This window comes from Canis lupus, chromosome 5, assembly GCF_003254725.2.
Source record: "Canis lupus dingo isolate Sandy chromosome 5, ASM325472v2, whole genome shotgun sequence".
NCBI classification, from domain to species: Eukaryota; Metazoa; Chordata; class Mammalia; order Carnivora; family Canidae; genus Canis; species Canis lupus.
In genome coordinates this window covers 81,084,109-81,099,140 of record NC_064247.1, presented here as the reverse complement: position 1 = coordinate 81,099,140, position 15,032 = coordinate 81,084,109, and the positions used below count along the sequence as shown (strand labels likewise).

The 15,032-nt window shown below is 46.2% G+C and overlaps 1 protein-coding gene across 1 annotated transcript in view; it reads right to left on the bottom strand.

Moving 5' to 3' along the window:
- SMPD3 (sphingomyelin phosphodiesterase 3) overlaps positions 1-14,888 on the bottom strand; it is an 82,472-nt gene extending 67,584 nt beyond the window's left edge. Inside the window, exon 1 of the mRNA XM_025426646.3 lies at positions 14,751-14,888. The gene's annotated coding sequence lies outside the window, so the exon portion shown is untranslated. The remainder of the gene's footprint in view (positions 1-14,750) is intronic.
- Positions 14,889-15,032: the final 144 nt, after the last annotated feature.

Here is a 15,032-nt window from a genome sequence, read left to right as displayed (position 1 = left end):
GGTTCTGCTTTCAAATGGCATACGGGGCACTGTGCTCAAGATGATGATTTATCTAATTCTTTCTTGGAAACCTTCTTTTACCTCTGACTGCGGATGCCTTACATGCTCTCATCACTACCCCTTGGCATCCTTGCTTCCCATTCAATCCCTGTGCCCTATGTCACGTGCTCAGAGGGGCTTCACTGACAATTTCCTCTGCTGGCATGTCTATCATGCCTGCCCCACATTTATTCATTGACATCCAGTCTGCGGGCTGATGCACACCCTTGAAACTCTGGTGAATTTGGGGCTGGAGACGCATTCTTGAGTCCTTGGCATATAGAGGGGGCTGCATCCCTCTCCAAGAATAGGTGTGGTCATGAGAGGCATGGGTGGAGGGGAAAAGCAAGGAGACCAGGGTCTGTCTTGGGGGAAACCACAGTTGAACTGTCAGTGCAGGTTGGAAGGGTCATAAGGGCAAAGTAGACGAGATGGGAGCAGAGCTGGGAAAACACAGGTGCCCTAGGGTTTTGAGAAGGGAGTGAGTGACCAGATGGATCTAGAGGGGCCAAGATCCCCAGGCTGTGTGGGGCCTGCTGGGATTCCTGTCTGCTGTTCTTATTAATTTTACCCAAATCTTAAAAATCGTAAACCCTATACAATGGGGATGAGTCTAAAACTATTTTTTTTTCAGTTCACCTTTTTAAACTCATAGAATATTATATGATCATTAAAGAACGTTTGGAGGAAAAAGTGGAAAGAAATTTTAAATACCTAAATTCAAACCTTTCTAAACACACCACATGCCAACCTTTTGGTATATTTTCTTTCAGTGGCTTTTCAGCGGCATAGGGTTTTTAAAGTTGTGATTATATATAAAGCTGTACTCAATTTAACATTTATATCCCAAGTACCCATTTATGATGGTCTTTTAGAAACATCATTCACACTGGTACAGAGTTCAGCACTTGCCTTCAATCTTCAGAATATTACTCCTTTCTGTTGTTATGTATGTTTTGGCTACTAGATGTCAGATACTGAACGTAGTATGTAAATTTATGTGCACGATTGTCTTCATCTCATATTTCCAACAGCAATGGGTTTTCCCTCAAGTGTCCTGATACTAAAATCGAGAGTGTACAAATGTTCAGAACAGTTATGCTTGCACAATTGCTCCTATGAATATAAAATTGCCCTTTTATCCTGCTTGGTGCTACTTATTACCTTAAATTGTGTTTTGTCTGATATAGCCACTCACGCTTTTGCTTTTGTTTGCATTTATCTGGTATAGCTTGGCCTACCCTGGTGTTGTTTAATTTTAGTTGAGTCTCTAGTATTATTTATTTATTTATTTATTTATTTATTTATTTATTTATTATTATTTTTCTAGTATTTATTTAATCTGGGAGCCTTTGTCTTGTAACAAGGGAATATTAACTACTTAAATTTATTGTCAGATTCATTTTGGGTAGCCTCCTGTCATCTTGTTTTATGTTTTCTGCATTTCTTTTCTTTTCTGACTTTTGCACCAGAGTAGATGATTTCTTTTATCTTCTGCTGTGATTTAGGCAGGGAGACATCTTGTTTCTCACTCCACTGATCTGCATTCTATTGCCTCCAATGAATGTTTTGATTTGTCTCTGTGTTCAGTTTCTAAGCAGCTCTGCTTATCTCAGCCTGGCCCCTTCTCATCTCTTTTGGTGGAGGCGACATCCTCTGCAGAATGGTTTAAAAGGCCCTCTGTAGTTTTTTCTTTGCTCCCTCTGGGAAGGGAGTCCTGCATAGGTACTCAGTGGTGTTTCCTGCAAGTGAAGGGACCATCCAGGCCCCAGCCAAGGGGGAAGTGTGTTGGGTGATGGTGAGGGGGAGAGGCAGGAAGTGTCCTCCCCACTGCAGAAGCCCCAGGAAGAGGTGCCTGCTGACCCTTAGTGGTGAAAAGCAGCCTGAGCGCATGTAGCCCCAGCTGACAGGGATGAGCTCTCTGCAGAGAGGGTTCCAGGGTTAAGGGACCAGAGTGAGAGGGGATAGAGGACCGGAGTTGCCTGGGTCTTGGCTCTGGCCTGGGAAGGTGGTTCAGAGCCTGTCAGTCTTATGCATGCAATTTCCTGGGCACTTGAATTATTTGAAGAAAAAAAAAAAAAGGATTTTTAGACTTGTAAAAGGAATTTCAGCAAGGGCTTTTTCAGTGCTTCCATTTATCTACTCTCTTAACTAGGTGTTGCTCTAATGTATTGTATATTAAAACTCTCTCTATGGGGCAATTAAAACCTTTAAAACATTTGCTTAAATTTAACACTCTGGCATTTTTTTTTCATTTATGCAAGATAGTTGCTCCTCTGTATCCCCAACACAGAGGGGCCAGTTCTGGGGAGGGCATTGCCACACCTATAGACAGGGCAGTAGTGGGGGCTGGGAAATGGAGTGTGGGGTTGGCTGGGGAGGACAGCCTGCCAGGGTCGAAGAAGGTCTCCGGAGGGAGACACAGGCCAAGCAAAGCTTTGCTTTGCTTTCTTTTTTTTTCCTGGCTTTATTGAAATATTATTGACATATAACATCTAAGTTTTTTTTTTTAAGGATTTTATTTATTTATTCATTTCTGCTGGACGCTAAAGGCTGACCCCTTACAATGTCAAGTTCCTCTAGGGCTGGCATCTCAGCTGATCCTCCGGAATCCCTTGGAACATTTCAGCCAGAATCAAGCGGGTCCAGACAAGCAGGTTCCCAGGAGGTCTTGGGGCTGGGACCAGTCCAGGCCTTGGCCACTGAGATCAAGGTCATCACCCTAATCTCCATGCTACTCCAGGCCCACATGGTCAGGAGAGCCACTACCAAGCCTTTGGAGGACCAGATGGGGAAACTGAGTTCTAGAGGTGTAGATGATACATCCAAGGTCACTCTACAGGCCAATCCCAATTCCCTTCAGTGTCCTGAAATATCACACTTCTATGTGTGCTGGTGTAAACCCTCTGACTTAGGCCTTAACATCTGGGTCAAGCTTAGGCACGTGTGTGTATTATCACCCCCTCACTGCCCCCCATCAGTCAGTCACTCCTCTGTGCCTCTAGTATGCTCTGTTCATCCCCCCATCATACCACTTATTTTGCTGCACAACAATTATCTGTGTTTGTCCTCCTTGCAGGAGGCAGTACCTAACGATGGAGACTTTGTGTTGCTCTTTGTGTATAGTAGACCTACATGAATTTTGTTAAATGAATGTTGATGAATTCATAATTCCACTCACATAGGTTACAGTGGTTTGGTCCAATTAAATGTGCAGTCCTTTTATGATCCATTAATGCAAGATTATGTTCTTCTGAAGGTTAACAAGTGAAGAACTATTTTGCTCAGCATATCATGCCCATGAGGAGGCTGCTTGGACCAACTGCTTCGTGATTGCTCCCTGTGGCCATATGCTCTAATTGCAGGCAAAAGTTCTCAAGAGTGGGTCTTTCAAATGAAGCATTTTCACTAGGTGTACCCAGCAAGTTTCTGCAATATACGAGCCTCTGCCTCCTTTACCTTCATGCTGCTACCTCAGATGCCACAGCTGGACCTGCTCAGATTTGAGGTGAGATGAAGTTGGCAGTAAAAGATCCCAGTTTGGCTCATCTGCTGGGCTACCTTATTCCAGAAGTATGAGGAAGCATCTGGAAGGGAACATCATGGGTGACCACGTTCACTTGTACATTTCCTACAGTGCACTCCTTGTTCTGCTTTGGAATTGACTAACCCCATAAGGACAGGCACTAAGCCTCATTCACTTCCATCTCCCCGATGCCTGGCACAAGGCTTAGCACACAGTATGTCAAGCGCGTGAGCAAACTATGAACACTTGGTGAGCACCTACTATGTTCTAGGCCCCAAGCTGGGGGCTGATCACAGGAACATCTAATGATCAGGTAAATGGGACCTGGCTGGTAAAGATATTCTAAAGTAAGCACAGCTGTACTTTCCACTCTAAACATCCATACCTTCATTATTATGATTTCCCAATTTGATTTTATCCTTCAAAAGTCACCATTCCACCCTGTTGCGTCGAGTGTTTGACACATCAATTGTTACTGGGGTCAGTGGCCACAGGAGCCTTTAACATTCTATTACCAAGTGTTTGTCATTTCTTTTTAAATTTATTTTTATTTATTTAAGATTTTATTTGATTATTCATGAGAGACACACACACAGAGAAAGAGGCAGAGACACAGGCAGAGGGAGAAGCAGGCTTCATGTAGGGAGTCTGACGTGGGACTCAATCCCGGGTCTCCAGGATCACGGCCTGGGCCAAAGGCAGGCGCTAAACCGCTGAGCCACCTGGGCTGCCGGTGTTTGTCATTTCTTATTAATGATATATTTAAAATCCCTAGGGACTTGTTCCTGGCTAACTTGTCAAGACCCCTGTGGCCTTGCTGACCTGTTTGTTTATCCTTCCAGAACTGTGGAGGGCATCACTTTCTAGAGAAAACATAGTATGGCATCATGATCTCTTTCATTTTCTATCATCTTGTACATCAAAACTCCTTTACTTATCAAGGCGCTCTCTCATGACTGTGGAAGTTCCCTCCCCATGGCCTCACACCCTTCACAGAACTGCAGGGGCCTCTAGGAAGAAATGCCACATCTGGGTCCCTCTCCCTTCCTGTCTTTGTTTTCCATTGTTATTAGAAGCATAGCCGTGGAGAGAAATCGGGTGGTCAGCAGCTACTGCAGCCATTAGAAAGGATAGACTTTTCTTCTAACCCCCTCTAAGGAGAATGGGGTTTGGTCTCTAATCTCTGCAGTTTGCAGAGAAATAAGCACAGCGAATTTACAATGGCAAATTCAGAAACATTTCATTTTGTGAAACAGCTCTCTACAAAGGAGGCAGGGGGCACTGGCTGACAGGTGCTGCATCCAAAAGGGACTACGGGATTTGCAATGACCCTGACACAGGCCCTCACAGCAGCCACCCTGGGAGGCTGCTACTCAGGCAGGGGTGTCACTGGGAAATCAGACCAAAATATAACACTGCCTGCTTCCCAGAGCACAGAGAAAAGGACTCAGCCCAGTGGGCAAGGCTTCTGCCTCCCCCCTACAAAAAGGCCTCCAAAGCTTTTTGCCTGAGTTTGAGCACTGCAGCTGTGCTTGGCATCTGTGTTCCTGGCAGCCCATGCTGCCTGCCACTCAACACAGGCAGCAATGCTGGTAGCAGACCTTCCACCCTTCTACTGCCTAGGGCTTTTGTGAAGATCAAGTGAAAGAAAAGGCTAGGCACATGGTTTGGAAAGCAGAGAGCAATGGTAGGAATGCTGGATTGTGGTGTTGTCTGGCCGCCGTCTCCTCAAACTGGCTTTGGGCATGCCTGGTCACCTGCTCCACACGGCAACCATATGCCCAAATTCAGTGAGCTGCCTCCAATTGGTGCCTTCAGATTTCACATCCCTTCTTTTGCCTATGAACTCTTTTGGTTTTCTAGCTTGTTAGCTTGACATCCAAGACTTTCCAAACATCTATTTCGTATTGAAAACCTCTTCTCCATTTCAGGGCCCCCAGCACACCTCATTGGTGTTCCCAGCCCTATTCATTTGATCATAGCTTTTCCCTGTCTTCCCTCTTTACTGTACTCACCCTTCAGAGCCTCTCCATATTGCACCCCTTCTTGAAGACCAAGCAGAAGACCTCTATACAGGCTAATCAATGAATCATCTTGCCCTCTTTCAAAATAACAGTTATTGGGTTCCTGCTGACCTTGAATCAGAGAGGACATTGGTCACAGTGGTCAAGAGAAGGTTTTACAGTCAAATTGCCTGGGTTGGGGTCCTGGTTCCACATCTTACTGCTTGTGTGACCTTGAGCAAGTTAAAGTATCTGAGCATTGCTTTCCTCAGCTATAACGTAGGATAATAGTGGTATCTCTTTTATACATATAAAGTGCTGAGCACATTGCCTGATGCACTGTAAGCATTCAATAAAAGAAAGTTAGTATTACCTTAAGAATTTTCTTATAAGTTGTCATGTAATGGCCATAGCAACCCAGGGAAAGTAGGTTTTATTGCCCCAGATGAGAAAAATGAGGCTAAAAAAGGTTAAAGCACTTGCCCACCACATTGGTGGTGAAACTGAGATTCAGATTCAGGTCTGTCTGACTGGGATCCATTGCTTTAGCCAAATGCCATAGCCAACCCGCCTTCATCAGGCCTCTTGGGCTTACTTTAGCCCTTGTTCCTTGGTTCACTCTGTACATTAACATCTCTCTTCTCCTCAGCCAGACCCTGGGCTCTTCCAGAACAAGGTTTTCCAAAATGTACCATTCTGCATTTGTTGAGTGAACAAGAGGGAATGGATGGGGGAAAATGCATTTTAAGATCAGAACTTATCCCAAGAGAACTTAGTACTGGTACTTAGGTCTCTGGAAGTCATGGGTCTCTCAACAGAACCAGGGTTGAGCCTGCCTGCAGGCTCTTCCCCACCTTAATCCTCCCATCATACTTTAACCCCAGACATCTGACTATGTTGTTCTCATCTGCCAAAATACGTTCAGGGATCTCCACACTTGCTGTATAACTAGTCTGAGTGTTTTCTCTAGAGTCCGATCTGCTTTGTCAACAGAAATCCTCATTCAGCTTAACATACATTTCTTTGGTCCAGAAAGCAAACTTTTGGAAGAAGAATAGATATTCAAGGATAGCAGTAATGTGCTGCCTCAGAGCTGTGCAGTGGGTGGACCCATGGCCTGCTCTAAGAGCCTAGAGAACATGGTTCTCTGGGGACTGTGGTTTCTAGATTTATGTCCCATTTATTTTTAAAGCAAAGCTGTGTGTAAAGTGCTCTAAACACTAAGGTCAGAATGTCAGAATTTGAGAAGAAGTATGATGGAGAACAATACCCATTTTGCTACTTGCTTTACCATCCCAGGAAAGAAACTTCACATGTGTTAATAGGACAGAGAGAAGAGCATGAAAGATTGTGTAGGGTGCCCAAAGTTACTGAGAACCTACATTTTGGTGCAGACACACTTATCAGATGAAACTGTCCTTTCAACCTCCTGTTAAAGAATATCTGAAATTTCATTTCATGAAAGCTACCATTTTTGAGCACTTACTATGTACAAGGTGTTTTATTTGCATTATCTAATACAGTCCTTACCACAACCTGCAAGAGAGGTGGTGCTAGCTCCATTTTATAGAGAAAACTGGTACTTTTTTAAAAAACATTTTATTTTTAAGTAATCTTTATACCCCATGTGGGGCTTGAGCCCACAACCCTGAGATCAAAAGTCGTATACTCCACCAACTGAGCCAATCCATGTGCCCCTACAGTATCTTGATCAAGGCCAATGGGGAAAAAAAAAGGCCAATGGGTAGCAGAGTGGCTTTGACCTCACATGTGTCTGACTCCACCCAGGATCTTTCTCCTAGAGCATAAGGCTTATATTTCCCTAGGAATCTTGGAGTCAAAGAGACTTAGAGCTCTTGGGTCATCTGCTCTTAGTATACTTTGATCATCTTCTTCCTCAACTCATTTAGCAGAGGTCAAGACCTGGGCATAATGCAATTAGCTAATTTGTTTATCCATTGTATGCTTATGTAAATGGCTTGAAATTTTTCCTCCGTATCATTATCTGCCAGAAAATTGGGGCCACATCAAGGTAGTTCATGAGCTTATACTGAGCAAATATTTCCAGTCCTGTTTTAACTAGTAGTAAATCTTTTCCTTTATTTATCTGAAAATTGCTTGTTCTTCTGTTGCCTCTGCCTTGTAAGATTCCCTAAGCCCCTTCTGATAATAACAATAGTTAATATTGAGTACACACTATGTACTAGCCACTGTTCTAAGGGATTTGACTCAACCAAAGAGGTAGGCTCTGTTATTATCCTCATTTTACAGGTGAGGAAATAGAAGCACAGAGAGATCAATCAACTTGTTCAGGGTCACACAGCCCAAGTGGGAAAGCTACTATTCATCTCAGGTTGACTGATTATAGAACCTCCTTTGCTAAATGCCTTAGTTTGTAAAGAACATTTCCTCCTAAGTGGAAGCACTCTAGAACAGCATTATTCAGTAGAAATATGAGCTATAAATGCAAGCCACATATATAATTATAAATTTCCTAGTATACACATTAAGAAAGTAAAGGAAACAAATGAAATTAATTTTAATATATTTTATTTAAACCCAATATATCAAAAATATTACTTCAATCTACATTAACATTATTAATGATATACTTTATATTCTTTTTTCATACTAATTTTTCAAAATCTAGTGTATATTTTATACTTACAGTGCATCTCCATTTGGACTAGCCACATTTCAAGTGCTCAATAGCCGCATGTGGTTACTATCTTGGACAACAGGATATAAACAGGCATTCTTCTTTTTGTATTTCATCTATGATTTGTTTCTCTTATAATTTTAAGTTTTGCATTAAGATTAGATCAAAGAAGGCTATGTTAATGAAAATGTGCCCTTTGGATAATTTGGTGAACAGAGCATTACTTTGTACAATGGAGAGAAGAAGCTTTAGGAATTACTAAAACCTGGGTTCTAATCTCCATCTTCGCTACTCCAGGGGCTGTGTGTGGCCAGTGGCAACCCCAATTTCCCTCAGCCTCTTCGTGTTAAAAAAGAGATGATGGTTTGTGATTATTAAGGTTCTTTCCATTTCTAAAAACTTTATTTACAGCACACACCCTTGTCAGGGGTTCTGCCTCTGTTTCCACTTTCCATTCAAGATTCCTATATGACAGAGCTTACCCTAAGTTGGACTGTGTTCACTATGACCAGCTCTGTGCTTGGCACATTGCAGATACAGGAATATTCATTGGATGAATAAAAAGTCTTGAGACCCCTGGGTTTCCCAGTTTTTGCCAGAATAACTCTACCAGTCTTGTCAATTAATTACACTTTTATTTCCTTTCTCATATTGGCATAAAATCTTGATGATCTAAGTTTTCTGAAGGGTCATAGCCAGAATTAAAAACCATTTCCTGATCCTGTTAGCAAAGGAGACGGTGCTCAGCTGTAGGCATAGCTTCCTAGAGACCCCCACAAATAGCTTTCCTCTTAATACATGCTGTTCTGATGTTGAGGAGAGTTAATTAATGACTCTAAATAAGAAAACAATCAAATCTGTCTGCGGTCATATGAGTCAGAGCAGACCCAGATGGGGAGCCAGGTCCTTGGCCTCCAAGTGCCCTCGGGAACAGCAGTAGCAGCCTTGCTCCATGCATCAGAGTCTTGCAAGGCCCTAACCTAGAAGGGGAAAGAATTACTCAAAATGGATTGGAGACCCAGCCTGATTTGAGGCATTTTCTTAAAAGGTGAGGCCCCCTATCTGTGTGTTGTGCAGACTGAGATAGAGAGAGGAGAAAAAGCAAAAGTCCGTTCCTCTCTATTCTCTTCAGACACCTAAACAACAGCTACTGAATGGGGAGTTCTCAGGCATAGGCCCCTTGTGCATGTGGCAAGATTGGGGCAGTTGGCACTGCCACCCTGGGAGGACCAGAGGACATGTAGCTTGAAGCATATCAAACCCCAAACCTGCCTACCTTCAGGCATCCTGCAGCCACATATGAAGACAGAACAATGGTTATGATGACATAAAGGCAGAAATGTGATGCTTCCCTGAGATTAGCTGAGGCTTACAACAATGAAAACTTTTATTTTGGAGTTAGAGACTTTGCTGTAAAAATCTGAGAGTAGGAATATGGGGAAGGAACCCCTTAACAATATCCAAGTGTCCTCAGCATTGGAACTGGACAGTAGCAAATGAAGATAAGCCCTATTTCTTTGGTTCTGCATGTATTCTGTGAAATAATATCAGCCTCTTCATTTTCCAACTATTCTTGCAGATTATTAAAAATACATTTTGATGCCATATAGGCTTGGCTTCTTGTGAAATTGTTCCATTCTGGAAAGAAAACTCTGAAACACTGGCCATGAGGATCATTATACTCCCCTTTCTCCTCCTTGGTAATCAAGTACAGGTATCCTTTTCGCAGGATAATATGTAAAGTATTGTGGTAATATCCTTGATGCATTTGAAAGGACTCTTTATGGCTTATGTCTGAATCTTTGTTGGCCCCCAATCCATTCCTCTAAAATTTGGTTAGAATCTCATAGAGGACAGTTCAAAACTTCAATTTTGCTTCTACAATAGCAATAGGAAAAAATAGAGGTAAGAGCAACCTCTGCAGTTTAAGAGATCCAGATTGGAATCTAAACTCTTTTTCTTCTGATCTGTATAATCATGGGCAAGCCCCTTTCCTCTTAAAGCTTCATTTCCTCATCTTGAAAGTGGAAACTACCACTACCATCTACCTCATAGGACTGTGAGGATTAAATACATTCTTACATTTGAAAAGCCTGACTCAGAAATGTTTCCTCTTATTAGCTTGTAATTCTTTAAATAGGGTTTGCCAATGGGTTCATTTGAAGCGATGCGATAAAAGTCTTTATAGCTCTGTTGCCTCCTATTTCTTTCTATGATGATGAGCTTTAGGGAAATCCTCACAGAGGCCATGCTCGTCAGAGCTTGCTTCTACTCCATGCCCTAAATCCTGCCTTCCCACTACTGGGGCGGAAGCCGGTGCTCCAGAACCTCGGACAGCTCCACTCCCTTGTGACTGGCAGCCCAAAGGAACTGGAGAGATTTGGGGGATTTTCCCAGAAAGGCTGCATTAGTGTTTGGAATTAGGAATCCCAGGGGCTTCATTCTCATTCACAGCATGCATGCTATTTGCTTGCATCCTCAGATTCTTCAACATGACCAGTTCTCCTGGAGAAATTCTGAGGAGCCTCTCCTCTTCAGAAACCCGTTAACTACACCCATAAGATTTACTAAATCTTCACCCCCTTTCCTTCTCTCCTGTGAACTCCAAGGATTTTTTTGAGCCCAAGAACAGAAACACCACCCACATCTTCCTGTATCTGCTGATATTTAATTTGTTTGGCTTCTGTACAAGGATTAAACATTCTTGATTAACTTCAAGTGAAAGTAATAATGTATGAGCATGAAGAAAGGCTTTACAAGACAAAGAGATTCAGGTATGAATTAAAAGAAACATAAAATAATGTTATTGCCTGTAGGTGATGTTAAGCGCCATTCTCTAATCAGAACAAGCAGGTGGTTCAATTTATGAGATAATTTAGCTTTTCACTCTTCTAATACAGAACACAACACACATATGCAGTCACCTTCTGAACAGGCAAGGAAGAGATTAAGTCCTATTTTTACTTTGTGATACTGAGTCACATAGTTCAATGCAAATCACATGGATGCCAAAGTAAGAACAATACCAGGTATTTAAATACCTCCTTTCCTTTGAGGAGCTCTAAAGATTTTGTGTCTGTGTGAAATCCCTTCAGAGTAATTCTGGGAGAAGAGACACACGTCACCAGATGAGGATTTAAGACAGCATGTTTCATCCATCTCCCCTACTGCCATGATTTCACGATTAGGTCTGGAAGAGCCAGTGTTTGCCAGTTCTTTGCACTTAGTAATAGCCTCTTGATTTCTACATTTTCTGGGCCATATTGTCAACTAGTGAAAGAAAGCTTATCTTTGAAAATATGTTATTGACTAATTTAATGATGAGGAAGAGAGAAGGATAAAATGGAATAAGAAGGGGAGGTGGGAATCATAGTGGGTGAGGAAGAGATAAATAAGATACCTAAAACATCCTGAGCTTGATAAGATTTTTCCATGCATTTTCCTCATAAGCAGATTTGATGCCCACCCCCAACTGGACAGAAATGTGGACAAAGGCATTTTGGCCCTCTTCAAATACTTCTTCCTTTTTTTAAAAAAGAAAGATTTTATTTATTTATTTGACAGTGAGTGAGAAAGCACAAGCAGGGGGAGTTAGCAGAGGGAGAAATAGGATCCCTGCTGAGCAGCAATCCAGATACACGTGGGGCTCACTCCCAGGACCCTGGGATCATGATCTGGGCTGAAGGCAGACCTTTAACTAAGCCACCCAGGTGCCCCTTTAAATACTTCTATATGGGCAAGGACAGTGGCAGTTCCACTGCTTGAACTAGTTTGAAGGAAATGCTATTAAAAACATCAACCTAGGACTCCAAAGGCAGACAAGGAGCCCCCAAATAGAAGGGTTTGTGGTTTTTACCTAACAGGGCCCACACCCACCCGTAATCTCCACCCTACGGGAGAGTGTTAGTTGCAAAATTACTACTTTTCCCAGTAGAGGTCGCTGTGGGTACCGGCAGTGGATACTTGTTGAGACTGGACCAGGCAGGGCTGGGCTGGATGGTGGCTCCACTGCCTGGTAACTGCTCTTCCTATGGTTCCACTGACAGCAGTCTAACCCCTCATCCTATGGGAGGGGGGTCTGTGGTGGGGATTATCTCAAAGCTATACAACGCCTTTGCTGTAAAAGCACAATGAAACTGAGGTCACTTGCTGGAAATGGGCATGTCCGTGGGAGAGCTGTCATCCTCAGAGGTGTCCACTCACAGTAGTATCTCTGTCTCACTAGTGCCCTCTCTGTAGTATACCTGGTATTACTGAGAGGCTACCTGCCAATAACCAGCAACCTAGACCTTTGGCCCTTCCGGACATGAAAGCCAGACTGAAAAAATTTGCCTTGCCACAAAATCTTACACCCACATCATAAAGACTGTGCTGGTGAGTGCCTCAAGCCCCACCTGGAAGCCCACGTGGAGGGGTAGGGTGGAATTCTGGGCCTCAGGGGAGCCCATTACAGCAAGATAAGGTTTCTCGAAGATGGGAAAGGCAGGACAATGGTAAGGAATGTTAGGGTCAGACCTGAGACCCCAGAAAGGCTGAAGAGGGCTCCACATACTTGTAAGGTCCTATCTTCTAGGCCACACCCCTGCATGCAGGCTAGGCCGAAGGCAGCCTGAAGCTACCTTCACCCTGAGGACACACACTGAGACCTTAGGTTATTACGGTGGCTTTAGAGTGGAAGGGGCTACTACCCTGCCTCCACTCCTAGCATCTAAGGTCAGCAGTAAGTGGCTCCTCTTCTCACAACCACACACAGCCAGATTCACAAGCTCACCATGACACACATATGAACACTGGAGCACACACTGGCACATTCACCCAGTCATACATGTTCACACTCTGATCCATGCAAACACCTTCGGAACCCGGAATCAAACTTGACCTAACGTGGTTGATGGGGCACAGGGGCGTCCAGTCAGGATGGCCCTCCAGACACTGGCCCACTTAGGTCTCCTGTATCCTGGGACCCTCCCCTCCAGGCGGAGCCCCCCCCCGCCCCCCCCCCCCGCCTGTCCGCGTCCTCGTGGTCACAGGTCTTGAATGTCTCCCAGAAGGGACCCTGATTACCATCGCACACACGGCATCCTGGGGTGCCGGGCCGGCGTAGGGGGTGATGTGCCGGAAAGAAGGGTGCGGGGCATAGTACCCAGCCAGGGCGCAGCCGCCTCCTCCCTCGGGATTTTCCATCCCGGCTCGCGCAGGCCCGAGAGGAGCGAGCGCGCTTTGTCTCCCGCCCGGCTCCTGGCATGTTTCCGCGGAAGCTCTCTCCGCGCCGCGCCCGGAGCCCCCCCTTCCCTGGCCGCGCCCCCCGCCCAGCGGGTGGCGCAGGCCCGCCAGTGCAACGACCGCCGCTTTGTCCTACGGAGGATGCTTGGGCCGAGCGCAAAAGCCGGGTTCCCGAAGCGGCCGCCGCGCGCCCTAGAAGCAGGTAGCCAGATCTAGGGCGCGCCTTGCATTTAGCCGAGCAGCCCCAAAGGTCTGGGGGCGCAGGGGGAGTCTCCCCCGAGCTTCGGAGTGCTAGAAAGGGGACCCGCCCCGTCCCGCCCGCACGTGCCCATCCTCGTCGGGCTCCCTGCAGCGGTGCAGAAGCCGGGTCGCGGGCGAGGCGGGACGGGGCGGGGCTGGGAGGGTCGTCTCGACTTTTGGCCCTTGGCCTGCATCCAGGTAGAGAGGGCCTGGGAGGTAAGGCTCAGGTAGGGAGAGGTAGGGAGGACTCCCTCCACGCCTCTTACTTTCCCCCACCGCACATCCACACCCAGCCCACTCGGACCATAGGCGAGGGGCCCTGAGCATGAGCATCGAGAACCCCGAGAATCCGCCAGTGCTCTCCTGTGCCGGCCACTTCAAGCACAGTGGAGAAGGTCTCCCAGCCTTAGCTCCTCACATCCCAACCCCCTCCCCCCAGTAACCTAGGCGGGTCCAAGTGGGAGGAGGAAGAGTCCCCTGTCTCCATCCCCATCCCGTTTCTCCTCTTCACAAAAACCTAGGCTTCAGGAAAGGGTGGCATGGAAAGGATCTGTCTGACATCCCAACAGCCCCTCCCCAATAAGCCCAGGAAGGTCTGAGCAGAGGAGGAAGAGCCCCTTGTTCTCACCCATCGTACCCAGACCCCCTTTGTAACCTCAAGCAGTACAGGTGTTGTGGGGAAGGGTCCGCCTGCCTCAGAACCTTTCATCCCGTAACACTCCCTCCCATCTTCAATAATCCAAGCAGCCTCGTTTTCAAGCACGGGGGTGGGGGAAGGCTCCAAGCTCCCCGACGCCCTCTCGGTAGAGATGGGGGGGGGGTCCCTCCAGCGCTTGCCCCTCACACTCTCACACTGCGCCTCCACCATAAAACAAAAACTAACCCAAGCAGCTCCGACTTCAGGCGCCGGGCCACAGGGAGGCCCTCGAGTCAATCAGCAGCTCTTCGGGACAGATGGTCTTGGGGGCGGTGAGGAGAGGTCCCATTAACTCCCCAGGCCCCCTCATATCTCAGTTCATTCCCTCCCCAATGAAACAAAAGCGAACCCAGCAGCACCGACCTCAAAGAGGAGGGAGGGCTGTCAGCGCTCGGCAGCGCAACCAGCTCCTCTGGGCTCCTCACTGCCCGGCTTTCCCGCGGTGGCTCTCGCGGCGGCGGCGGCGGCGGCGGCGGCGGCGGCGGCGGCGGCGGCGGCGGCGGTAGCGGCGGCGGCGGCGGCGGCGGCGGCGGCGGCGGCGGCCACCGCAGCTCTCGCGTCCGGAGCCTCCCTCGGACTCAGCACCTGGAGCTGCGAACAGCTCCGCGCCTCATTCCGCTGACTCCGCCTCCCCTGCGCCGCCGT